The following is a 26,444-nucleotide window of genomic DNA, read 5'->3' as shown; positions in this document are numbered from 1 at the left end:
CTCTGTGCGCCTGTGCGAGCAGTGCCATGGGCGGATGAGGCTGAGCAACAGCTTTCCAGGCTATCCCCTTCTTAGTAAGGGATATCCTGAGACGTTGTCATATTCGGGTCAGGGCTGTGGTAGACCCCCGACAAGGGCCCCCTAGGATACGTTTGAAGTTTGAGGTGGCAAGGCAAGCAAGCAGCTTCACTCTCTGTGCGCCTGTGCGAGCAGTGCCATGGGCAGATGTGGCTGGAAACAGCTTTCCAGCATAGTCCCTTCTGAGTGCGATGTATGTGGAGATGTTCCATTTTCAGTAGGGGTCTGCTGGAGGCACCTGGCAGGGATCCCTGGGCTACATTTGAAGACTGAGGTGGCAAGGCAAGCAAGCAGCCCCAGTGTGTTTGCACTTCTGTGACCAGTGCCGTGGGCAGATGAGGCTGAGCAACAGCTTTCCAGGCTAGACCCTTCTTAGTAAGAGATATCCTGAGACGCTCGCATATTCGGGACACGGGTGCGGCAGGCGCCTGGCAAAGACCCCCTAGGCTACGTTTGTAGTTTGAGGTGGCAAGGCAAGCAAGCAGCCCCAGTCTCTTTGTGCCTGTGCGAGCAGTGCCATGGGCAGATGAGGCTGAGCAACAGTTTTCCAGGCTAGCCCCTTCTGGGTGCGACCTATCTGGAGAAGTTCAAACCTTCGATGCAGGGCTGCTGGAGGCACCCGGAGGGACCCCTCAGCTACATGTAAATTTTGAGGTGGCAAGGCAAACAAGAAACGTCAGTCACCGTGCACCTGTGCAAGCAGTGTTATGGGCAGATGAGGCTGAGCAACAGCTTTCCAGGCTAGACCCTACCAGGCGTAAGATATCCTGAGACGCTCGCATGTTCGGGACAGGGCTGTGGCAGGCACCCGACAAAAACCTCCTAGGCTGCGATTCAAGTTTGAGGTGGCAAGGCAAGCAAGCAGCCCCAGTCTCTGTGCGCCTGGCGAGCAGTGCCATGTGCAGATGAGGCTGAGCAACAGCTTTCCAGGCTAGCCTTTTCCTGGTAAGACATATCCTAACACGTTCGCAAATTCAGTGCAGGTCTGTTGGTGGCACCCGGCAGGGATCCCCGATCTACGTTTGAAAATTGAGGTGGCAAGCCAAGCAAGCAGACCCAGTCTCTGTGCGCCCGCCTGTGCAAGGAGTAACATGGGCAGCTGAGGCTGAGCAACAGCTTTCAGGCTAGCCGTTTCTGGGTGCGAGCTACCCAGAGACTTTCGCATTTTCGGTGCAGGGCTGCTGAAGGCACCCGTCACGGACGCCCAGGATTTGTTTGAAGTTTGAGGTGTCAAGGCAAGCAAGCAGCCCCAGTGTCTGTGCACCTGTGCAAGCAGTTCCATGGCCAGATGAGGCTGAGCAATAGCTTTCCAGTCGAGCCCCTTCTTGGTAAGAGATATCCTGAGACGTTTGCATCTTCAGTGCAGGTCTGCTGGAGGCACCTGGCAGGGATCCCTGGGCTACGTTTGAAAATCGAGGTGGCAAGGCAAGCAAGAATCCCCAGTCTCTGGGCGCCTGTGCGAGCAGTGCCATGGGCAGATGAGTCTGAGCAACAGCTCTCCAGGCTAGCCCCTTCTGGGTGTGAGCTACCTGGAGACTTTCGTATTTTCGGTGCAGGGCTGCTGAAGGCACCCGTCAGTGACGCCAGAGATATTTTTGAAGTTTGAGGTGTCAAGGCAAGCAAGCAGCCCCAGTCTCTGTGCGCCTGTGCGAGCAGTGCCATGGGCAGATGAGGCTGAGCAACAGCTTTCCAGGCTAGCCCCTTTTTGGTACAAGATATCCTGATATGTTCGCATTTTCAGTGCAGGACTACTGGAGGCAATCCTGCAGGGACCCCAGGGATACGTTTGAAGTTAGAGGTGGCAAGGCAAGCAACACAAGTCTCTGTGCGCCTGTGTGAGCAGTGCCATGGGCAGATGAGGCTGAGCAACAGCTTTTCAACCTAGCCCCGGTTTGCTGCGAGCTATCTGGAGACGTTCACACCTTCGGTGCAGGGCTACATGAGGCACCCAGCAGGGACCCCTAGGCTACATTTGAATTTTTACGTGGCAAGTTAATCAAGCAGCCCCAGTCTCTGTGCATCTGTGAGAGCAGTGCCATGGGCAGATGAGGCTGAGCAACGGCTTTCTAGGCTAGCCCCTTCTGGGTGCGAGCTATCTGAAGACATTCTACCTTTTGGGGCAAGGCTGCTGGAGGGACACGGCAGGGACCCCTAGGATACATTTGAATTTTTAGGTGGCAAGTTAAGCAAGAAACCCCAGTCTCTGTGCGTCTGTGTGAGTAGTGCCATGGGCACATGAGGCTGAGCAACAGCTTTCCAGGCTAGCCCCTTCTGGCTGCGAGCTATCTGAAGACATTCTACTTTTTAGGGCAGGGCTGCTGGAGGCGCTCGGTAGGGACCCCCGGGACGTTTGAAGTTTGAGATGGCAAGTTAAGCAAGCATTCTCCAGTCTCTCTGCGTGTGTACGAGCAGTGCCATTGGAAGATGAGGCTCAGCAACAACTTTCCAGGCTAGAACACTTTGGTAGGAGATATCCTGAGGCGCTCGTATAGTCGGGTCAGGTCTGTGGGAGGTGCCCGGCAACGACCCCCTCGGTTAAGTTTGAAGTTTGCGGAGGCAAGGCAAGCAAGTAGCCCCAGTCTCTGGGCGTCTGTGCAACCGGTGCAATGGGCACAGGAGGCTGAGCAACAGCTTTCCAGGCTAGCCCCTTCTTGGTGCGAGCTATCTGGAGACGTTCACACCTTTGGTGCAGGGCTCCTGGGGGCACCCGGCAGGGACCCGTAGGCTACATTTGAATTTTGAGGTGGCAAGTTAAGCAAGAAACCCCAGTCTCTGTGCGCCTGTGTGAGTAGTGCCATGGGCCCATGAGGCTGAGCAACAGCTTTCCAGGCTAGCCCCTTCTGGGTGTGATATATCTGGAGAAGCTCGCATATTCGGGTCAGGGTTGCGGCAGACGCCCGAAAAAACCTCCTAGGATACGTTTGAAGTTCTAGGTGGCAAGGCGAGGAAGCAGCCCCAGTCTCTGTGCGTCTGTGCGAGCAGTGCCACGGGCAGATGAGGCTGAGCAACAGTTCTCCAGGCTAGCCCCTTCTGGGTACGAGCTATATGGAGACGTTCGCATATTTGTTGCAAGGCTGCTGGACACACCCGTCAGGGACCCCCTGGTTATATTTGAAGATTGAGGTGGCAAGGCAAGCAAGAAGCCCCAGTGTCTGAGCACCTGTGTAAGCAGTGCCATGAGCAGATGAGGCTGAGCAACAGCTTTCCAGGCTAACCCCTTCTTGGTAATAGATAACCCGAGGCGTTCGAATTCTCGGTGCAGGGCTGCTGGAGGGACTGGGCAGGGAGCCCCGGGATACGTTTGACGATTGAGGTGGCAAGGTAAGCAAGCAGCCCCACTCTCTGTGTGTCTGTGCGAGCAGTGCCAAGGGCAGATGAGGCTGAGCAACAACTTTCCAGGCTAGTCCCTTCTAGGTACGAGCTATCTGGAGACGTTCGCATATTCGGGTCAGTGCTGCAGGAGCCGCCCCGCAAGGATCCCTTAGGCTACGTTTGAAGTTTGAGGTGGCAAGACAAGCAAGCAGCCCCAGTCTCTGAGCACCTGTACAAGCAGTGCCATGAGCAGCGAGGATGAGCAACAGCATTACAGATTAACCCCTTCTTGATAATAGATGACTCGAGGCGTTTGCATTTGCGGTGCAGGGCTGCTGGAGGGAACGGGCAGGGAGCCCCGGGATAAGTTTGAAGTTTGAGGTGGCAAGGCAAGCAAGCAGCCCCAGTCTCTGTGCGCCTGTGCGAGCAGTGCCATGGGCAGATGAGGCTGAGCAACAGCTTTCCAGGCTACCCCGTCCTTGGTAAGAGACATCCTGAGACTTTTGCATATTTGTTGCAGGGCTGCCGGAGGCATGCGGCAGTGACCCGCGGACTACGTTTGAAGTTTGAGGTGCAAGGCAAATAAGCAGTCCCAGTCTCTGTGCGCATGTGCGAGCAGTGCTATGGGTAGATGAGGCTGAGCAACAGCTTTCCAGGCTAGCCCCTTTCTGGGTGGGAACTATCTGGAGACGTTCGCATTTTTGGTGAAGGTCTGCTGGAGGTACCCAGCAGGGACCACATGGATACGTTTGAAGTTTGAGGTGGCAAGGCAAGCAAACAGCCCCAGTCTCTGTGCGCCTGTGTGAGCAGTGTCATGGGCAGATGAGGCTGAGGAACTGCTTTCCAGGCTAGCACCTTCTGGGTGGAAACTATCTGGAGACGTTCGAACCTTCAGTGCAGGTCTGCTGGAGGCACTAGTTAGTGACTCCCAGATAGGTTTCAAGTCTGAGGTGGCAAGGCAAGCAAGCAGCCCCCGTCTCTGTGCACTTGTGCGAGCAGTGCCATGGGCAGATGAGGTTGAGCAACAGCTTTCCAGGCTAGCCCCTTCTTGGTAACAGATATCCTGAGACGTTCCCATTTTCGGTGTGGGGCTGCTGGAAGCACCCGGCAGGGAGACCCCGGCTACATTTGAAGATTGAGGTGGCAAGGCAAGCAAGCAGCCCCAGTCTCTGTGCGTCTGTGCGAGCAGTGCCATGGGCAGATGAACCTGAGCAACAGGTTTCAAGGCTAGCGCCTTCTGGGTGCAATCTATATGGAGATGTTTGCATTTTTGGTGCAGGTCTGCTGGAGGCACCCAGCAGGGATCCCCAAGATACGTTTCAAGATTGAGATGGCAAGGCAAGCAAGCAGCCCCAGTCTCTGAGCACCTGTGCAAGCAGTGCCATGAGCAGATGAGGCTGAGCAACAGCTTTCCAGGCTAGCCCCTTTCTGGGTGGGAGCTAAGTGGAGACTTTCGCATTTTTGGTGCAGGGCTGCTGGAGGCAACCAGCAGGGACCCCCTGGTTACGTTTGAAGATTGAGGTGGCAAGGCAAGCAAGCAGCCTCAGTCTCTGTGCACCTGTACAAGCAGTGCCATGGGCAGATGAGGCTGAGCAACAGCTTTCTAGGCTAGCCCTTTCTTGGTAAGAGACATCCTGAGACGTTCGCATATTTCGTGCAGGGTTGCTGGAGGCACCAGTCAGGGACCCTTTGGTTACGTTTGAAGATTGAGGTGGCAAGGCAAGCAAGCAGCCTCAGTCTCTGTGCGCCTGTGCGAGCAGTGCCATGGGCGGATGAGGCTGAGCAACAGCTTTCCAGGCTATCCCCTTCTTAGTAAGGGATATCCTGAGACGTTGTCATATTCGGGTCAGGGCTGTGGTAGACCCCCGACAAGGGCCCCCTAGGATACGTTTGAAGTTTGAGGTGGCAAGGCAAGCAAGCAGCTTCACTCTCTGTGCGCCTGTGCGAGCAGTGCCATGGGCAGATGTGGCTGGAAACAGCTTTCCAGCATAGTCCCTTCTGAGTGCGATGTATGTGGAGATGTTCCATTTTCAGTAGGGGTCTGCTGGAGGCACCTGGCAGGGATCCCTGGGCTACATTTGAAGACTGAGGTGGCAAGGCAAGCAAGCAGCCCCAGTGTGTTTGCACTTCTGTGACCAGTGCCGTGGGCAGATGAGGCTGAGCAACAGCTTTCCAGGCTAGACCCTTCTTAGTAAGAGATATCCTGAGACGCTCGCATATTCGGGACACGGGTGCGGCAGGCGCCTGGCAAAGACCCCCTAGGCTACGTTTGTAGTTTGAGGTGGCAAGGCAAGCAAGCAGCCCCAGTCTCTTTGTGCCTGTGCGAGCAGTGCCATGGGCAGATGAGGCTGAGCAACAGTTTTCCAGGCTAGCCCCTTCTGGGTGCGACCTATCTGGAGAAGTTCAAACCTTCGATGCAGGGCTGCTGGAGGCACCCGGAGGGACCCCTCAGCTACATGTAAATTTTGAGGTGGCAAGGCAAACAAGAAACGTCAGTCACCGTGCACCTGTGCAAGCAGTGTTATGGGCAGATGAGGCTGAGCAACAGCTTTCCAGGCTAGACCCTACCAGGCGTAAGATATCCTGAGATGCTCGCATGTTCGGGACAGGGCTGTGGCAGGCACCCGACAAAAACCTCCTAGGCTGCGATTCAAGTTTGAGGTGGCAAGGCAAGCAAGCAGCCCCAGTCTCTGTGCGCCTGGCGAGCAGTGCCATGTGCAGATGAGGCTGAGCAACAGCTTTCCAGGCTAGCCTTTTCCTGGTAAGACATATCCTAACACGTTCGCAAATTCAGTGCAGGTCTGTTGGTGGCACCCGGCAGGGATCCCCGATCTACGTTTGAAAATTGAGGTGGCAAGCCAAGCAAGCAGACCCAGTCTCTGTGCGCCCGCCTGTGCAAGGAGTAACATGGGCAGCTGAGGCTGAGCAACAGCTTTCAGGCTAGCCGTTTCTGGGTGCGAGCTACCCAGAGACTTTCGCATTTTCGGTGCAGGGCTGCTGAAGGCACCCGTCACGGACGCCCAGGATTTGTTTGAAGTTTGAGGTGTCAAGGCAAGCAAGCAGCCCCAGTGTCTGTGCACCTGTGCAAGCAGTTCCATGGCCAGATGAGGCTGAGCAATAGCTTTCCAGTCGAGCCCCTTCTTGGTAAGAGATATCCTGAGACGTTTGCATCTTCAGTGCAGGTCTGCTGGAGGCACCTGGCAGGGATCCCTGGGCTACGTTTGAAAATCGAGGTGGCAAGGCAAGCAAGAATCCCCAGTCTCTGGGCGCCTGTGCGAGCAGTGCCATGGGCAGATGAGTCTGAGCAACAGCTCTCCAGGCTAGCCCCTTCTGGGTGTGAGCTACCTGGAGACTTTCGTATTTTCGGTGCAGGGCTGCTGAAGGCACCCGTCAGTGACGCCAGAGATATTTTTGAAGTTTGAGGTGTCAAGGCAAGCAAGCAGCCCCAGTCTCTGTGCGCCTGTGCGAGCAGTGCCATGGGCAGATGAGGCTGAGCAACAGCTTTCCAGGCTAGCCCCTTTTTGGTACAAGATATCCTGATATGTTCGCATTTTCAGTGCAGGACTACTGGAGGCAATCCTGCAGGGACCCCAGGGATACGTTTGAAGTTAGAGGTGGCAAGGCAAGCAACACAAGTCTCTGTGCGCCTGTGTGAGCAGTGCCATGGGCAGATGAGGCTGAGCAACAGCTTTTCAACCTAGCCCCGGTTTGCTGCGAGCTATCTGGAGACGTTCACACCTTCGGTGCAGGGCTACATGAGGCACCCAGCAGGGACCCCTAGGCTACATTTGAATTTTTACGTGGCAAGTTAATCAAGCAGCCCCAGTCTCTGTGCATCTGTGAGAGCAGTGCCATGGGCAGATGAGGCTGAGCAACGGCTTTCTAGGCTAGCCCCTTCTGGGTGCGAGCTATCTGAAGACATTCTACCTTTTGGGGCAAGGCTGCTGGAGGGACACGGCAGGGACCCCTAGGATACATTTGAATTTTTAGGTGGCAAGTTAAGCAAGAAACCCCAGTCTCTGTGCGTCTGTGTGAGTAGTGCCATGGGCACATGAGGCTGAGCAACAGCTTTCCAGGCTAGCCCCTTCTGGCTGCGAGCTATCTGAAGACATTCTACTTTTTAGGGCAGGGCTGCTGGAGGCGCTCGGTAGGGACCCCCGGGACGTTTGAAGTTTGAGATGGCAAGTTAAGCAAGCATTCTCCAGTCTCTCTGCGTGTGTACGAGCAGTGCCATTGGAAGATGAGGCTCAGCAACAACTTTCCAGGCTAGAACACTTTGGTAGGAGATATCCTGAGGCGCTCGTATAGTCGGGTCAGGTCTGTGGGAGGTGCCCGGCAACGACCCCCTCGGTTAAGTTTGAAGTTTGCGGAGGCAAGGCAAGCAAGTAGCCCCAGTCTCTGGGCGTCTGTGCAACCGGTGCAATGGGCACAGGAGGCTGAGCAACAGCTTTCCAGGCTAGCCCCTTCTTGGTGCGAGCTATCTGGAGACGTTCACACCTTTGGTGCAGGGCTCCTGGGGGCACCCGGCAGGGACCCGTAGGCTACATTTGAATTTTGAGGTGGCAAGTTAAGCAAGAAACCCCAGTCTCTGTGCGCCTGTGTGAGTAGTGCCATGGGCCCATGAGGCTGAGCAACAGCTTTCCAGGCTAGCCCCTTCTGGGTGTGATATATCTGGAGAAGCTCGCATATTCGGGTCAGGGTTGCGGCAGACGCCCGAAAAAACCTCCTAGGATACGTTTGAAGTTCTAGGTGGCAAGGCGAGGAAGCAGCCCCAGTCTCTGTGCGTCTGTGCGAGCAGTGCCACGGGCAGATGAGGCTGAGCAACAGTTCTCCAGGCTAGCCCCTTCTGGGTACGAGCTATATGGAGACGTTCGCATATTTGTTGCAAGGCTGCTGGACACACCCGTCAGGGACCCCCTGGTTATATTTGAAGATTGAGGTGGCAAGGCAAGCAAGAAGCCCCAGTGTCTGAGCACCTGTGTAAGCAGTGCCATGAGCAGATGAGGCTGAGCAACAGCTTTCCAGGCTAACCCCTTCTTGGTAATAGATAACCCGAGGCGTTCGAATTCTCGGTGCAGGGCTGCTGGAGGGACTGGGCAGGGAGCCCCGGGATACGTTTGACGATTGAGGTGGCAAGGTAAGCAAGCAGCCCCACTCTCTGTGTGTCTGTGCGAGCAGTGCCAAGGGCAGATGAGGCTGAGCAACAACTTTCCAGGCTAGTCCCTTCTAGGTACGAGCTATCTGGAGACGTTCGCATATTCGGGTCAGTGCTGCAGGAGCCGCCCCGCAAGGATCCCTTAGGCTACGTTTGAAGTTTGAGGTGGCAAGACAAGCAAGCAGCCCCAGTCTCTGAGCACCTGTACAAGCAGTGCCATGAGCAGCGAGGATGAGCAACAGCATTACAGATTAACCCCTTCTTGATAATAGATGACTCGAGGCGTTTGCATTTGCGGTGCAGGGCTGCTGGAGGGAACGGGCAGGGAGCCCCGGGATAAGTTTGAAGTTTGAGGTGGCAAGGCAAGCAAGCAGCCCCAGTCTCTGTGCGCCTGTGCGAGCAGTGCCATGGGCAGATGAGGCTGAGCAACAGCTTTCCAGGCTACCCCGTCCTTGGTAAGAGACATCCTGAGACTTTTGCATATTTGTTGCAGGGCTGCCGGAGGCATGCGGCAGTGACCCGCGGACTACGTTTGAAGTTTGAGGTGCAAGGCAAATAAGCAGTCCCAGTCTCTGTGCGCTTGTGCGAGCAGTGCTATGGGTAGATGAGGCTGAGCAACAGCTTTCCAGGCTAGCCCCTTTCTGGGTGGGAACTATCTGGAGACGTTCGCATTTTTGGTGAAGGTCTGCTGGAGGTACCCAGCAGGGACCACATGGATACGTTTGAAGTTTGAGGTGGCAAGGCAAGCAAACAGCCCCAGTCTCTGTGCGCCTGTGTGAGCAGTGTCATGGGCAGATGAGGCTGAGGAACTGCTTTCCAGGCTAGCACCTTCTGGGTGGAAACTATCTGGAGACGTTCGAACCTTCAGTGCAGGTCTGCTGGAGGCACTAGTTAGTGACTCCCAGATAGGTTTCAAGTCTGAGGTGGCAAGGCAAGCAAGCAGCCCCCGTCTCTGTGCACTTGTGCGAGCAGTGCCATGGGCAGATGAGGTTGAGCAACAGCTTTCCAGGCTAGCCCCTTCTTGGTAACAGATATCCTGAGACGTTCCCATTTTCGGTGTGGGGCTGCTGGAAGCACCCGGCAGGGAGACCCCGGCTACATTTGAAGATTGAGGTGGCAAGGCAAGCAAGCAGCCCCAGTCTCTGTGCGTCTGTGCGAGCAGTGCCATGGGCAGATGAACCTGAGCAACAGGTTTCAAGGCTAGCGCCTTCTGGGTGCAATCTATATGGAGATGTTTGCATTTTTGGTGCAGGTCTGCTGGAGGCACCCAGCAGGGATCCCCAAGATACGTTTCAAGATTGAGATGGCAAGGCAAGCAAGCAGCCCCAGTCTCTGAGCACCTGTGCAAGCAGTGCCATGAGCAGATGAGGCTGAGCAACAGCTTTCCAGGCTAGCCCCTTTCTGGGTGGGAGCTAAGTGGAGACTTTCGCATTTTTGGTGCAGGGCTGCTGGAGGCAACCAGCAGGGACCCCCTGGTTACGTTTGAAGATTGAGGTGGCAAGGCAAGCAAGCAGCCTCAGTCTCTGTGCACCTGTACAAGCAGTGCCATGGGCAGATGAGGCTGAGCAACAGCTTTCTAGGCTAGCCCTTTCTTGGTAAGAGACATCCTGAGACGTTCGCATATTTCGTGCAGGGTTGCTGGAGGCACCAGTCAGGGACCCTTTGGTTACGTTTGAAGATTGAGGTGGCAAGGCAAGCAAGCAGCCTCAGTCTCTGTGCGCCTGTGCGAGCAGTGCCATGGGCGGATGAGGCTGAGCAACAGCTTTCCAGGCTATCCCCTTCTTAGTAAGGGATATCCTGAGACGTTGTCATATTCGGGTCAGGGCTGTGGTAGACCCCCGACAAGGGCCCCCTAGGATACGTTTGAAGTTTGAGGTGGCAAGGCAAGCAAGCAGCTTCACTCTCTGTGCGCCTGTGCGAGCAGTGCCATGGGCAGATGTGGCTGGAAACAGCTTTCCAGCATAGTCCCTTCTGAGTGCGATGTATGTGGAGATGTTCCATTTTCAGTAGGGGTCTGCTGGAGGCACCTGGCAGGGATCCCTGGGCTACATTTGAAGACTGAGGTGGCAAGGCAAGCAAGCAGCCCCAGTGTGTTTGCACTTCTGTGACCAGTGCCGTGGGCAGATGAGGCTGAGTAACAGCTTTCCAGGCTAGACCCTTCTTAGTAAGAGATATCCTGAGACGCTCGCATATTCGGGACACGGGTGCGGCAGGCGCCTGGCAAAGACCCCCTAGGCTACGTTTGTAGTTTGAGGTGGCAAGGCAAGCAAGCAGCCCCAGTCTCTTTGTGCCTGTGCGAGCAGTGCCATGGGCAGATGAGGCTGAGCAACAGTTTTCCAGGCTAGCCCCTTTTGGGTGCGACCTATCTGGAGAAGTTCAAACCTTCGATGCAGGGCTGCTGGAGGCACCCGGAGGGACCCCTCAGCTACATGTAAATTTTGAGGTGGCAAGGCAAACAAGAAACGTCAGTCACCGTGCACCTGTGCAAGCAGTGTTATGGGCAGATGAGGCTGAGCAACAGCTTTCCAGGCTAGACCCTACCAGGCGTAAGATATCCTGAGACGCTCGCATGTTCGGGACAGGGCTGTGGCAGGCACCCGACAAAAACCTCCTAGGCTGCGATTCAAGTTTGAGGTGGCAAGGCAAGCAAGCAGCCCCAGTCTCTGTGCGCCTGGCGAGCAGTGCCATGTGCAGATGAGGCTGAGCAACAGCTTTCCAGGCTAGCCTTTTCCTGGTAAGACATATCCTAACACGTTCGCAAATTCAGTGCAGGTCTGTTGGTGGCACCCGGCAGGGATCCCCGATCTACGTTTGAAAATTGAGGTGGCAAGCCAAGCAAGCAGACCCAGTCTCTGTGCGCCCGCCTGTGCAAGGAGTAACATGGGCAGCTGAGGCTGAGCAACAGCTTTCAGGCTAGCCGTTTCTGGGTGCGAGCTACCCAGAGACTTTCGCATTTTCGGTGCAGGGCTGCTGAAGGCACCCGTCACGGACGCCCAGGATTTGTTTGAAGTTTGAGGTGTCAAGGCAAGCAAGCAGCCCCAGTGTCTGTGCACCTGTGCAAGCAGTTCCATGGCCAGATGAGGCTGAGCAATAGCTTTCCAGTCGAGCCCCTTCTTGGTAAGAGATATCCTGAGACGTTTGCATCTTCAGTGCAGGTCTGCTGGAGGCACCTGGCAGGGATCCCTGGGCTACGTTTGAAAATCGAGGTGGCAAGGCAAGCAAGAATCCCCAGTCTCTGGGCGCCTGTGCGAGCAGTGCCATGGGCAGATGAGTCTGAGCAACAGCTCTCCAGGCTAGCCCCTTCTGGGTGTGAGCTACCTGGAGACTTTCGTATTTTCGGTGCAGGGCTGCTGAAGGCACCCGTCAGTGACGCCAGAGATATTTTTGAAGTTTGAGGTGTCAAGGCAAGCAAGCAGCCCCAGTCTCTGTGCGCCTGTGCGAGCAGTGCCATGGGCAGATGAGGCTGAGCAACAGCTTTCCAGGCTAGCCCCTTTTTGGTACAAGATATCCTGATATGTTCGCATTTTCAGTGCAGGACTACTGGAGGCAATCCTGCAGGGACCCCAGGGATACGTTTGAAGTTAGAGGTGGCAAGGCAAGCAACACAAGTCTCTGTGCGCCTGTGTGAGCAGTGCCATGGGCAGATGAGGCTGAGCAACAGCTTTTCAACCTAGCCCCGGTTTGCTGCGAGCTATCTGGAGACGTTCACACCTTCGGTGCAGGGCTACATGAGGCACCCAGCAGGGACCCCTAGGCTACATTTGAATTTTTACGTGGCAAGTTAATCAAGCAGCCCCAGTCTCTGTGCATCTGTGAGAGCAGTGCCATGGGCAGATGAGGCTGAGCAACGGCTTTCTAGGCTAGCCCCTTCTGGGTGCGAGCTATCTGAAGACATTCTACCTTTTGGGGCAAGGCTGCTGGAGGGACACGGCAGGGACCCCTAGGATACATTTGAATTTTTAGGTGGCAAGTTAAGCAAGAAACCCCAGTCTCTGTGCGTCTGTGTGAGTAGTGCCATGGGCACATGAGGCTGAGCAACAGCTTTCCAGGCTAGCCCCTTCTGGCTGCGAGCTATCTGAAGACATTCTACTTTTTAGGGCAGGGCTGCTGGAGGCGCTCGGTAGGGACCCCCGGGACGTTTGAAGTTTGAGATGGCAAGTTAAGCAAGCATTCTCCAGTCTCTCTGCGTGTGTACGAGCAGTGCCATTGGAAGATGAGGCTCAGCAACAACTTTCCAGGCTAGAACACTTTGGTAGGAGATATCCTGAGGCGCTCGTATAGTCGGGTCAGGTCTGTGGGAGGTGCCCGGCAACGACCCCCTCGGTTAAGTTTGAAGTTTGCGGAGGCAAGGCAAGCAAGTAGCCCCAGTCTCTGGGCATCTGTGCAACCGGTGCAATGGGCACAGGAGGCTGAGCAACAGCTTTCCAGGCTAGCCCCTTCTTGGTGCGAGCTATCTGGAGACGTTCACACCTTTGGTGCAGGGCTCCTGGGGGCACCCGGCAGGGACCCGTAGGCTACATTTGAATTTTGAGGTGGCAAGTTAAGCAAGAAACCCCAGTCTCTGTGCGCCTGTGTGAGTAGTGCCATGGGCCCATGAGGCTGAGCAACAGCTTTCCAGGCTAGCCCCTTCTGGGTGTGATATATCTGGAGAAGCTCGCATATTCGGGTCAGGGTTGCGGCAGACGCCCGAAAAAACCTCCTAGGATACGTTTGAAGTTCTAGGTGGCAAGGCGAGGAAGCAGCCCCAGTCTCTGTGCGTCTGTGCGAGCAGTGCCACGGGCAGATGAGGCTGAGCAACAGTTCTCCAGGCTAGCCCCTTCTGGGTACGAGCTATATGGAGACGTTCGCATATTTGTTGCAAGGCTGCTGGACACACCCGTCAGGGACCCCCTGGTTATATTTGAAGATTGAGGTGGCAAGGCAAGCAAGAAGCCCCAGTGTCTGAGCACCTGTGTAAGCAGTGCCATGAGCAGATGAGGCTGAGCAACAGCTTTCCAGGCTAACCCCTTCTTGGTAATAGATAACCCGAGGCGTTCGAATTCTCGGTGCAGGGCTGCTGGAGGGACTGGGCAGGGAGCCCCGGGATACGTTTGACGATTGAGGTGGCAAGGTAAGCAAGCAGCCCCACTCTCTGTGTGTCTGTGCGAGCAGTGCCAAGGGCAGATGAGGCTGAGCAACAACTTTCCAGGCTAGTCCCTTCTAGGTACGAGCTATCTGGAGACGTTCGCATATTCGGGTCAGTGCTGCAGGAGCCGCCCCGCAAGGATCCCTTAGGCTACGTTTGAAGTTTGAGGTGGCAAGACAAGCAAGCAGCCCCAGTCTCTGAGCACCTGTACAAGCAGTGCCATGAGCAGCGAGGATGAGCAACAGCATTACAGATTAACCCCTTCTTGGTAACAGATAACTCGAGGCGTTTGCATTTGCGGTGCAGGGCTGCTGGAGGGAACGGGCAGGGAGCCCCGGGATAAGTTTGAAGTTTGAGGTGGCAAGGCAAGCAAGCAGCCCCAGTCTCTGTGCGCCTGTGCGAGCAGTGCCATGGGCAGATGAGGCTGAGCAACAGCTTTCCAGGCTACCCGGTCCTTGGTAAGAGACATCCTGAGACTTTTGCATATTTGTTGCAGGGCTGCCGGAGGCACGCGGCAGTGACCCGCGGACTACGTTTGAAGTTTGAGGTGCAAGGCAAATAAGCAGTCCCAGTTTCTGTGCGCATGTGCGAGCAGTGCTATGGGTAGATGAGGCTGAGCAACAGCTTTCCAGGCTAGCCCCTTTCTGGGTGGGAACTATCTGGAGACGTTCGCATTTTTGGTGAAGGTCTGCTGGAGGTACCCAGCAGGGACCACATGGATACGTTTGAAGTTTGAGGTGGCAAGGCAAGCAAACAGCCCCAGTCTCTGTGCGCCTGTGTGAGCAGTGTCATGGGCAGATGAGGCTGAGGAACTGCTTTCCAGGCTAGCACCTTCTGGGTGGAAACTATCTGGAGACGTTCGAACCTTCAGTGCAGGTCTGCTGGAGGCACTAGTTAGTGACTCCCAGATAGGTTTCAAGTCTGAGGTGGCAAGGCAAGCAAGCAGCCCCCGTCTCTGTGCACTTGTGCGAGCAGTGCCATGGGCAGATGAGGTTGAGCAACAGCTTTCCAGGCTAGCCCCTTCTTGGTAACAGATATCCTGAGACGTTCCCATTTTCGGTGTGGGGCTGCTGGAAGCACCCGGCAGGGAGACCCCGGCTACATTTGAAGATTGAGGTGGCAAGGCAAGCAAGCAGCCCCAGTCTCTGTGCGTCTGTGCGAGCAGTGCCATGGGCAGATGAACCTGAGCAACAGGTTTCAAGGCTAGCGCCTTCTGGGTGCAATCTATATGGAGATGTTTGCATTTTTGGTGCAGGTCTGCTGGAGGCACCCAGCAGGGATCCCCAAGATACGTTTCAAGATTGAGATGGCAAGGCAAGCAAGCAGCCCCAGTCTCTGAGCACCTGTGCAAGCAGTGCCATGAGCAGATGAGGCTGAGCAACAGCTTTCCAGGCTAGCCCCTTTCTGGGTGGGAGCTAAGTGGAGACTTTCGCATTTTTGGTGCAGGGCTGCTGGAGGCAACCAGCAGGGACCCCCTGGTTACGTTTGAAGATTGAGGTGGCAAGGCAAGCAAGCAGCCTCAGTCTCTGTGCACCTGTACAAGCAGTGCCATGGGCAGATGAGGCTGAGCAACAGCTTTCTAGGCTAGCCCTTTCTTGGTAAGAGACATCCTGAGACGTTCGCATATTTCGTGCAGGGTTGCTGGAGGCACCAGTCAGGGACCCTTTGGTTACGTTTGAAGATTGAGGTGGCAAGGCAAGCAAGCAGCCTCAGTCTCTGTGCGCCTGTGCGAGCAGTGCCATGGGCGGATGAGGCTGAGCAACAGCTTTCCAGGCTATCCCCTTCTTAGTAAGGGATATCCTGAGACGTTGTCATATTCGGGTCAGGGCTGTGGTAGACCCCCGACAAGGGCCCCCTAGGATACGTTTGAAGTTTGAGGTGGCAAGGCAAGCAAGCAGCTTCACTCTCTGTGCGCCTGTGCGAGCAGTGCCATGGGCAGATGTGGCTGGAAACAGCTTTCCAGCATAGTCCCTTCTGAGTGCGATGTATGTGGAGATGTTCCATTTTCAGTAGGGGTCTGCTGGAGGCACCTGGCAGGGATCCCTGGGCTACATTTGAAGACTGAGGTGGCAAGGCAAGCAAGCAGCCCCAGTGTGTTTGCACTTCTGTGACCAGTGCCGTGGGCAGATGAGGCTGAGCAACAGCTTTCCAGGCTAGACCCTTCTTAGTAAGAGATATCCTGAGACGCTCGCATATTCGGGACACGGGTGCGGCAGGCGCCTGGCAAAGACCCCCTAGGCTACGTTTGTAGTTTGAGGTGGCAAGGCAAGCAAGCAGCCCCAGTCTCTTTGTGCCTGTGCGAGCAGTGCCATGGGCAGATGAGGCTGAGCAACAGTTTTCCAGGCTAGCCCCTTTTGGGTGCGACCTATCTGGAGAAGTTCAAACCTTCGATGCAGGGCTGCTGGAGGCACCCGGAGGGACCCCTCAGCTACATGTAAATTTTGAGGTGGCAAGGCAAACAAGAAACGTCAGTCACCGTGCACCTGTGCAAGCAGTGTTATGGGCAGATGAGGCTGAGCAACAGCTTTCCAGGCTAGACCCTACCAGGCGTAAGATATCCTGAGACGCTCGCATGTTCGGGACAGGGCTGTGGCAGGCACCCGACAAAAACCTCCTAGGCTGCGATTCAAGTTTGAGGTGGCAAGGCAAGCAAGCAGCCCCAGTCTCTGTGCGCCTGGCGAGCAGTGCCATGTGCAGATGAGGCTGAGCAACAGCTTTCCAGGCTAGCCTTTTCCTGGTAAGACATATCCTAACACGTTCGCAAATTCAGTGCAGGTCTGTTGGTGGCACCCGGCAGGGATCCCCGATCTACGTTTGAAAATTGAGGTGGCAAGCCAAGCAAGCAGACCCAGTCTCTGTGCGCCCGCCTGTGCAAGGAGTAACATGGGCAGCTGAGGCTGAGCAACAGCTTTCAGGCTAGCCGTTTCTGGGTGCGAGCTACCCAGAGACTTTCGCATTTTCGGTGCAGGGCTGCTGAAGGCACCCGTCACGGACGCCCAGGATTTGTTTGAAGTTTGAGGTGTCAAGGCAAGCAAGCAGCCCCAGTGTCTGTGCACCTGTGCAAGCAGTTCCATGGCCAGATGAGGCTGAGCAATAGCTTTCCAGTCGAGCCCCTTCTTGGTAAGAGATATCCTGAGACGTTTGCATCTTCAGTGCAGGTCTGCTGGAGGCACCTGGCAGGGATCCCTGGGCTACGTTTGAAAATCGAGGTGGCAAGGCAAGCAAGAATCCCCAGTCTCTGGGCGCCTGTGCGAGCAGTGCCATGGGCAGATGAGTCTGAGCAACAGCTCTCCAGGCTAGCCCCTTCTGGGTGTGAGCTACCTGGAGACTTTCGTATTTTCGGTGCAGGGCTGCTGAAGGCACCCGTCAGTGACGCCAGAGATATTTTTGAAGTTTGAGGTGTCAAGGCAAGCAAGCAGCCCCAGTCTCTGTGCGCCTGTGCGAGCAGTGCCATGGGCAGATGAGGCTGAGCAACAGCTTTCCAGGCTAGCCCCTTTTTGGTACAAGATATCCTGATATGTTCGCATTTTCAGTGCAGGACTACTGGAGGCAATCCTGCAGGGACCCCAGGGATACGTTTGAAGTTAGAGGTGGCAAGGCAAGCAACACAAGTCTCTGTGCGCCTGTGTGAGCAGTGCCATGGGCAGATGAGGCTGAGCAACAGCTTTTCAACCTAGCCCCGGTTTGCTGCGAGCTATCTGGAGACGTTCACACCTTCGGTGCAGGGCTACATGAGGCACCCAGCAGGGACCCCTAGGCTACATTTGAATTTTTACGTGGCAAGTTAATCAAGCAGCCCCAGTCTCTGTGCATCTGTGAGAGCAGTGCCATGGGCAGATGAGGCTGAGCAACGGCTTTCTAGGCTAGCCCCTTCTGGGTGCGAGCTATCTGAAGACATTCTACTTTTTAGGGCAGGGCTGCTGGAGGTGCTCGGTAGGGACCCCCGGGACGTTTGAAGTTTGAGATGGCAAGTTAAGCAAGCATTCTCCAGTCTCTCTGCGTGTGTACGAGCAGTGCCATTGGAAGATGAGGCTCAGCAACAACTTTCCAGGCTAGAACACTTTGGTAGGAGATATCCTGAGGCGCTCGTATAGTCGGGTCAGGTCTGTGGGAGGTGCCCGGCAACGACCCCCTCGGTTAAGTTTGAAGTTTGCGGAGGCAAGGCAAGCAAGTAGCCCCAGTCTCTGGGCGTCTGTGCAACCGGTGCAATGGGCACAGGAGGCTGAGCAACAGCTTTCCAGGCTAGCCCCTTCTTGGTGCGAGCTATCTGGAGACGTTCACACCTTTGGTGCAGGGCTCCTGGGGGCACCCAGCAGGGACCCGTAGGCTACATTTGAATTTTGAGGTGGCAAGTTAAGCAAGAAACCCCAGTCTCTGTGCGCCTGTGTGAGTAGTGCCATGGGCCCATGAGGCTGAGCAACAGCTTTCCAGGCTAGCCCCTTCTGGGTGTGATATATCTGGAGAAGCTCGCATATTCGGGTCAGGGTTGCGGCAGACGCCCGAAAAAACCTCCTAGGATACGTTTGAAGTTCTAGGTGGCAAGGCGAGGAAGCAGCCCCAGTCTCTGTGCGTCTGTGCGAGCAGTGCCACGGGCAGATGAGGCTGAGCAACAGTTCTCCAGGCTAGCCCCTTCTGGGTACGAGCTATATGGAGACGTTCGCATATTTGTTGCAAGGCTGCTGGACACACCCGTCAGGGACCCCCTGGTTATATTTGAAGATTGAGGTGGCAAGGCAAGCAAGAAGCCCCAGTGTCTGAGCACCTGTGTAAGCAGTGCCATGAGCAGATGAGGCTGAGCAACAGCTTTCCAGGCTAACCCCTTCTTGGTAATAGATAACCCGAGGCGTTCGAATTCTCGGTGCAGGGCTGCTGGAGGGACTGGGCAGGGAGCCCCGGGATACGTTTGACGATTGAGGTGGCAAGGTAAGCAAGCAGCCCCACTCTCTGTGTGTCTGTGCGAGCAGTGCCAAGGGCAGATGAGGCTGAGCAACAACTTTCCAGGCTAGTCCCTTCTAGGTACGAGCTATCTGGAGACGTTCGCATATTCGGGTCAGTGCTGCAGGAGCCGCCCCGCAAGGATCCCTTAGGCTACGTTTGAAGTTTGAGGTGGCAAGACAAGCAAGCAGCCCCAGTCTCTGAGCACCTGTACAAGCAGTGCCATGAGCAGCGAGGATGAGCAACAGCATTACAGATTAACCCCTTCTTGGTAACAGATAACTCGAGGCGTTTGCATTTGCGGTGCAGGGCTGCTGGAGGGAACGGGCAGGGAGCCCCGGGATAAGTTTGAAGTTTGAGGTGGCAAGGCAAGCAAGCAGCCCCAGTCTCTGTGCGCCTGTGCGAGCAGTGCCATGGGCAGATGAGGCTGAGCAACAGCTTTCCAGGCTACCCGGTCCTTGGTAAGAGACATCCTGAGACTTTTGCATATTTGTTGCAGGGCTGCCGGAGGCACGCGGCAGTGACCCGCGGACTACGTTTGAAGTTTGAGGTGCAAGGCAAATAAGCAGTCCCAGTTTCTGTGCGCATGTGCGAGCAGTGCTATGGGTAGATGAGGCTGAGCAACAGCTTTCCAGACTAGCCCCTTTCTGGGTGGGAACTATCTGGAGACGTTCGCATTTTTGGTGAAGGTCTGCTGGAGGTACCCAGCAGGGACCACATGGATACGTTTGAAGTTTGAGGTGGCAAGGCAAGCAAACAGCCCCAGTCTCTGTGCGCCTGTGTGAGCAGTGTCATGGGCAGATGAGGCTGAGGAACTGCTTTCCAGGCTAGCACCTTCTGGGTGGAAACTATCTGGAGACGTTCGAACCTTCAGTGCAGGTCTGCTGGAGGCACTAGTTAGTGACTCCCAGATAGGTTTCAAGTCTGAGGTGGCAAGGCAAGCAAGCAGCCCCAGTCTCTGTGCGCCTGTGCGAGCAGTGTCATGGGCAGATGAGGCTGAGCAACAGCTTTCCAGGCTAGCCCCTTCTTGGTAAGAGATATCCTGAGACGTTCGCATATTCAGGTCAGGGCTGTGGCAGGCGCCCGGCAGGGATCCCCAACATGTGTTTCAAGATTGAGGTGCAAGGCAAGCCATCAGCCCCAGTGTCTTAGTACCTGTGAAAACAGTGCCATGAGCAGATGAGGCTGAGCAAAAGCTTTCCAGGCTAGCCTTTTCCTGGTAAGACATATCCTAACACGTTCGCAAATTCAGTGCAGGTCTGTTGGTGGCACCCGGCAGGGATCCCCGATCTACGTTTGAAAATTGAGGTGGCAAGCCAAGCAAGCAGACCCAGTCTCTGTGCGCCCGCCTGTGCAAGGAGTAACATGGGCAGCTGAGGCTGAGCAACAGCTTTCAGGCTAGCCGTTTCTGGGTGCGAGCTACCCAGAGACTTTCGCATTTTCGGTGCAGGGCTGCTGAAGGCACCCGTCACGGACGCCCAGGATTTGTTTGAAGTTTGAGGTGTCAAGGCAAGCAAGCAACCCCAGTGTCTGTGCACCTGTGCAAGCAGTTCCATGGCCAGATGAGGCTGAGCAATAGCTTTCCAGTCGAGCCCCTTCTTGGTAAGATATATCCTGAGACGTTTGCATCTTCAGTGCAGGTCTGCTGGAGGCACCTGGCAGGGATCCCTGGGCTACGTTTGAAAATCGAGGTGGCAAGGCAAGCAAGAATCCCCAGTCTCTGGGCGCCTGTGCGAGCAGTGCCATGGGCAGATGAGTCTGAGCAACAGCTCTCCAGGCTAGCCCCTTCTGGGTGTGAGCTACCTGGAGACTTTCGTATTTTCGGTGCAGGGCTGCTGAAGGCACCCGTCAGTGACGCCAGAGATATTTTTGAAGTTTGAGGTGTCAAGGCAAGCAAGCAGCCCCAGTCTCTGTGCGCCTGTGCGAGCAGTGCCATGGGCAGATGAGGCTGAGCAACAGCTTTCCAGGCTAGCCCCTTTTTGGTACAAGATATCCTGATATGTTCGCATTTTCAGTGCAGGACTACTGGAGGCAATCCTGCAGGGACCCCAGGGATACGTTTGAAGTTAGAGGTGGCAAGGCAAGCAACACAAGTCTCTGTGCGCCTGTGTGAGCAGTGCCATGGGCAGATGAGGCTGAGCAACAGCTTTTCAACCTAGCCCCGGTTTGCTGCGAGCTATCTGGAGACGTTCACACCTTCGGTGCAGGGCTACATGAGGCACCCAGCAGGGACCCCTAGGCTACATTTGAATTTTTACGTGGCAAGTTAATCAAGCAGCCCCAGTCTCTGTGCATCTGTGAGAGCAGTGCCATGGGCAGATGAGGCTGAGCAACGGCTTTCTAGGCTAGCCCCTTCTGGGTGCGAGCTATCTGAAGACATTCTACCTTTTGGGGCAAGGCTGCTGGAGGGACACGGCAGGGACCCCTAGGATACATTTGAATTTTTAGGTGGCAAGTTAAGCAAGAAACCCCAGTCTCTGTGCGTCTGTGTGAGTAGTGCCATGGGCACATGAGGCTGAGCAACAGCTTTCCAGGCTAGCCCCTTCTGGCTGCGAGCTATCTGAAGACATTCTACTTTTTAGGGCAGGGCTGCTGGAGGCGCTCGGTAGGGACCCCCGGGACGTTTGAAGTTTGAGATGGCAAGTTAAGCAAGCATTCTCCAGTCTCTCTGCGTGTGTACGAGCAGTGCCATTGGAAGATGAGGCTCAGCAACAACTTTCCAGGCTAGAACACTTTGGTAGGAGATATCCTGAGGCGCTCGTATAGTCGGGTCAGGTCTGTGGGAGGTGCCCGGCAACGACCCCCTCGGTTAAGTTTGAAGTTTGCGGAGGCAAGGCAAGCAAGTAGCCCCAGTCTCTGGGCGTCTGTGCAACCGGTGCAATGGGCACAGGAGGCTGAGCAACAGCTTTCCAGGCTAGCCCCTTCTTGGTGCGAGCTATCTGGAGACGTTCACACCTTTGGTGCAGGGCTCCTGGGGGCACCCGGCAGGGACCCGTAGGCTACATTTGAATTTTGAGGTGGCAAGTTAAGCAAGAAACCCCAGTCTCTGTGCGCCTGTGTGAGTAGTGCCATGGGCCCATGAGGCTGAGCAACAGCTTTCCAGGCTAGCCCCTTCTGGGTGTGATATATCTGGAGAAGCTCGCATATTCGGGTCAGGGTTGCGGCAGACGCCCGAAAAAACCTCCTAGGATACGTTTGAAGTTCTAGGTGGCAAGGCGAGGAAGCAGCCCCAGTCTCTGTGCGTCTGTGCGAGCAGTGCCACGGGCAGATGAGGCTGAGCAACAGTTCTCCAGGCTAGCCCCTTCTGGGTACGAGCTATATGGAGACGTTCGCATATTTGTTGCAAGGCTGCTGGACACACCCATCAGGGACCCCCTGGTTATATTTGAAGATTGAGGTGGCAAGGCAAGCAAGAAGCCCCAGTGTCTGAGCACCTGTGTAAGCAGTGCCATGAGCAGATGAGGCTGAGCAACAGCTTTCCAGGCTAACCCCTTCTTGGTAATAGATAACCCGAGGCGTTCGAATTCTCGGTGCAGGGCTGCTGGAGGGACTGGGCAGGGAGCCCCGGGATACGTTTGACGATTGAGGTGGCAAGGTAAGCAAGCAGCCCCACTCTCTGTGTGTCTGTGCGAGCAGTGCCAAGGGCAGATGAGGCTGAGCAACAACTTTCCAGGCTAGTCCCTTCTAGGTACGAGCTATCTGGAGACGTTCGCATATTCGGGTCAGTGCTGCAGGAGCCGCCCCGCAAGGATCCCTTAGGCTACGTTTGAAGTTTGAGGTGGCAAGACAAGCAAGCAGCCCCAGTCTCTGAGCACCTGTACAAGCAGTGCCATGAGCAGCGAGGATGAGCAACAGCATTACAGATTAACCCCTTCTTGGTAACAGATAACTCGAGGCGTTTGCATTTGCGGTGCAGGGCTGCTGGAGGGAACGGGCAGGGAGCCCCGGGATAAGTTTGAAGTTTGAGGTGGCAAGGCAAGCAAGCAGCCCCAGTCTCTGTGCGCCTGTGCGAGCAGTGCCATGGGCAGATGAGGCTGAGCAACAGCTTTCCAGGCTACCCGGTCCTTGGTAAGAGACATCCTGAGACTTTTGCATATTTGTTGCAGGGCTGCCGGAGGCATGCGGCAGTGACCCGCGGACTACGTTTGAAGTTTGAGGTGCAAGGCAAATAAGCAGTCCCAGTTTCTGTGCGCATGTGCGAGCAGTGCTATGGGTAGATGAGGCTGAGCAACAGCTTTCCAGGCTAGCCCCTTTCTGGGTGGGAACTATCTGGAGACGTTCGCATTTTTGGTGAAGGTCTGCTGGAGGTACCCAGCAGGGACCACATGGATACGTTTGAAGTTTGAGGTGGCAAGGCAAGCAAACAGCCCCAGTCTCTGTGCGCCTGTGTGAGCAGTGTCATGGGCAGATGAGGCTGAGGAACTGCTTTCCAGGCTAGCACCTTCTGGGTGGAAACTATCTGGAGACGTTCGAACCTTCAGTGCAGGTCTGCTGGAGGCACTAGTTAGTGACTCCCAGATAGGTTTCAAGTCTGAGGTGGCAAGGCAAGCAAGCAGCCCCCGTCTCTGTGCACTTGTGCGAGCAGTGCCATGGGCAGATGAGGTTGAGCAACAGCTTTCCAGGCTAGCCCCTTCTTGGTAACAGATATCCTGAGACGTTCCCATTTTCGGTGTGGGGCTGCTGGAAGCACCCGGCAGGGAGACCCCGGCTACATTTGAAGATTGAGGTGGCAAGGCAAGCAAGCAGCCCCAGTCTCTGTGCGTCTGTGCGAGCAGTGCCATGGGCAGATGAACCTGAGCAACAGGTTTCAAGGCTAGCGCCTTCTGGGTGCAATCTATATGGAGATGTTTGCATTTTTGGTGCAGGTCTGCTGGAGGCACCCAGCAGGGATCCCCAAGATACGTTTCAAGATTGAGATGGCAAGGCAAGCAAGCAGCCCCAGTCTCTGAGCACCTGTGCAAGCAGTGCCATGAGCAGATGAGGCTGAGCAACAGCTTTCCAGGCTAGCCCCTTTCTGGGTGGGAGCTAAGTGGAGACTTTCGCATTTTTGGTGCAGGGCTGCTGGAGGCAACCAGCAGGGACCCCCTGGTTACGTTTGAAGATTGAGGTGGCAAGGCAAGCAAGCAGCCTCAGTCTCTGTGCATCTGTACAAGCAGTGCCATGGGCAGATGAGGCTGAGCAACAGCTTTCTAGGCTAGCCCTTTCTTGGTAAGAGACATCCTGAGACGTTCGCATATTTCGTGCAGGGTTGCTGGAGGCACCAGTCAGGGACCCTTTGGTTACGTTTGAAGATTGAGGTGGCAAGGCAAGCAAGCAGCCTCAGTCTCTGTGCGCCTGTGCGAGCAGTGCCATGGGCGGATGAGGCTGAGCAACAGCTTTCCAGGCTATCCCCTTCTTAGTAAGGGATATCCTGAGACGTTGTCATATTCGGGTCAGGGCTGTGGTAGACCCCCGACAAGGGCCCCCTAGGATACGTTTGAAGTTTGAGGTGGCAAGGCAAGCAAGCAGCTTCACTCTCTGTGCGCCTGTGCGAGCAGTGCCATGGGCAGATGTGGCTGGAAACAGCTTTCCAGCATAGTCCCTTCTGAGTGCGATGTATGTGGAGATGTTCCATTTTCAGTAGGGGTCTGCTGGAGGCACCTGGCAGGGATCCCTGGGCTACATTTGAAGACTGAGGTGGCAAGGCAAGCAAGCAGCCCCAGTGTGTTTGCACTTCTGTGACCAGTGCCGTGGGCAGATGAGGCTGAGCAACAGCTTTCCAGGCTAGACCCTTCTTAGTAAGAGATATCCTGAGACGTTCGCATATTCGGGACACGGGTGCGGCAGGCGCCTGGCAAAGACCCCCTAGGCTACGTTTGTAGTTTGAGGTGGCAAGGCAAGCAAGCCGCCTCAGTCTCTGTGAATCTGTGCGAGCAGTTCCATGTGCAGATGTGGCTCAGAAACAGCTTTGAAGGCTACTCCCTTCTGGGTGCGATCTATCTGGAGATGTTTGCATTTCCAGTGCAGGTCTGCTGGAGGCACCTGGCAGGGATCCCTGGGCTACGTTTGAAAATTGAGGTGGCAAGGCAAGCAAGCAGCCCCAGTCTCTGTGCGCCTGTGCGAGCAGTGTCATGGGCAGATGAGGCTGAGCAACAGCTTTCCAGGCTAGCCCCTTCTTGGTAAGAGATATCCTGAGACGTTCGCATATTCAGGTCAGGGCTGTGGCAGGCGCCCGGCAGGGATCCCCAACATGTGTTTCAAGATTGAGGTGCAAGGCAAGCCATCAGCCCCAGTGTCTTAGTACCTGTGAAAACAGTGCCATGAGCAGATGAGGCTGAGCAAAAGCTTTCCAGGCTAGCCTTTTCCTGGTAAGACATATCCTAACACGTTCGCAAATTCAGTGCAGGTCTGTTGGTGGCACCCGGCAGGGATCCCCGATCTACGTTTGAAAATTGAGGTGGCAAGCCAAGCAAGCAGACCCAGTCTCTGTGCGCCCGCCTGTGCAAGGAGTAACATGGGCAGCTGAGGCTGAGCAACAGCTTTCAGGCTAGCCGTTTCTGGGTGCGAGCTACCCAGAGACTTTCGCATTTTCGGTGCAGGGCTGCTGAAGGCACCCGTCACGGACGCCCAGGATTTGTTTGAAGTTTGAGGTGTCAAGGCAAGCAAGCAACCCCAGTGTCTGTGCACCTGTGCAAGCAGTTCCATGGCCAGATGAGGCTGAGCAATAGCTTTCCAGTCGAGCCCCTTCTTGGTAAGATATATCCTGAGACGTTTGCATCTTCAGTGCAGGTCTGCTGGAGGCACCTGGCAGGGATCCCTGGGCTACGTTTGAAAATCGAGGTGGCAAGGCAAGCAAGAATCCCCAGTCTCTGGGCGCCTGTGCGAGCAGTGCCATGGGCAGATGAGTCTGAGCAACAGCTCTCCAGGCTAGCCCCTTCTGGGTGTGAGCTACCTGGAGACTTTCGTATTTTCGGTGCAGGGCTGCTGAAGGCACCCGTCAGTGACGCCAGAGATATTTTTGAAGTTTGAGGTGTCAAGGCAAGCAAGCAGCCCCAGTCTCTGTGCGCCTGTGCGAGCAGTGCCATGGGCAGATGAGGCTGAGCAACAGCTTTCCAGGCTAGCCCCTTTTTGGTACAAGATATCCTGATATGTTCGCATTTTCAGTGCAGGACTACTGGAGGCAATCCTGCAGGGACCCCAGGGATACGTTTGAAGTTAGAGGTGGCAAGGCAAGCAACACAAGTCTCTGTGCGCCTGTGTGAGCAGTGCCATGGGCAGATGAGGCTGAGCAACAGCTTTTCAACCTAGCCCCGGTTTGCTGCGAGCTATCTGGAGACGTTCACACCTTCGGTGCAGGGCTACATGAGGCACCCAGCAGGGACCCCTAGGCTACATTTGAATTTTTACGTGGCAAGTTAATCAAGCAGCCCCAGTCTCTGTGCATCTGTGAGAGCAGTGCCATGGGCAGATGAGGCTGAGCAACGGCTTTCTAGGCTAGCCCCTTCTGGGTGCGAGCTATCTGAAGACATTCTACCTTTTGGGGCAAGGCTGCTGGAGGGACACGGCAGGGACCCCTAGGATACATTTGAATTTTTAGGTGGCAAGTTAAGCAAGAAACCCCAGTCTCTGTGCGTCTGTGTGAGTAGTGCCATGGGCACATGAGGCTGAGCAACAGCTTTCCAGGCTAGCCCCTTCTGGCTGCGAGCTATCTGAAGACATTCTACTTTTTAGGGCAGGGCTGCTGGAGGCGCTCGGTAGGGACCCCCGGGACGTTTGAAGTTTGAGATGGCAAGTTAAGCAAGCATTCTCCAGTCTCTCTGCGTGTGTACGAGCAGTGCCATTGGAAGATGAGGCTCAGCA

This window comes from Opisthocomus hoazin, chromosome W, assembly GCF_030867145.1.
Source record: "Opisthocomus hoazin isolate bOpiHoa1 chromosome W, bOpiHoa1.hap1, whole genome shotgun sequence".
Lineage (NCBI taxonomy): Eukaryota > Metazoa > Chordata > Aves > Opisthocomiformes > Opisthocomidae > Opisthocomus > Opisthocomus hoazin.
This window is presented reverse-complemented; position numbering follows the sequence as displayed.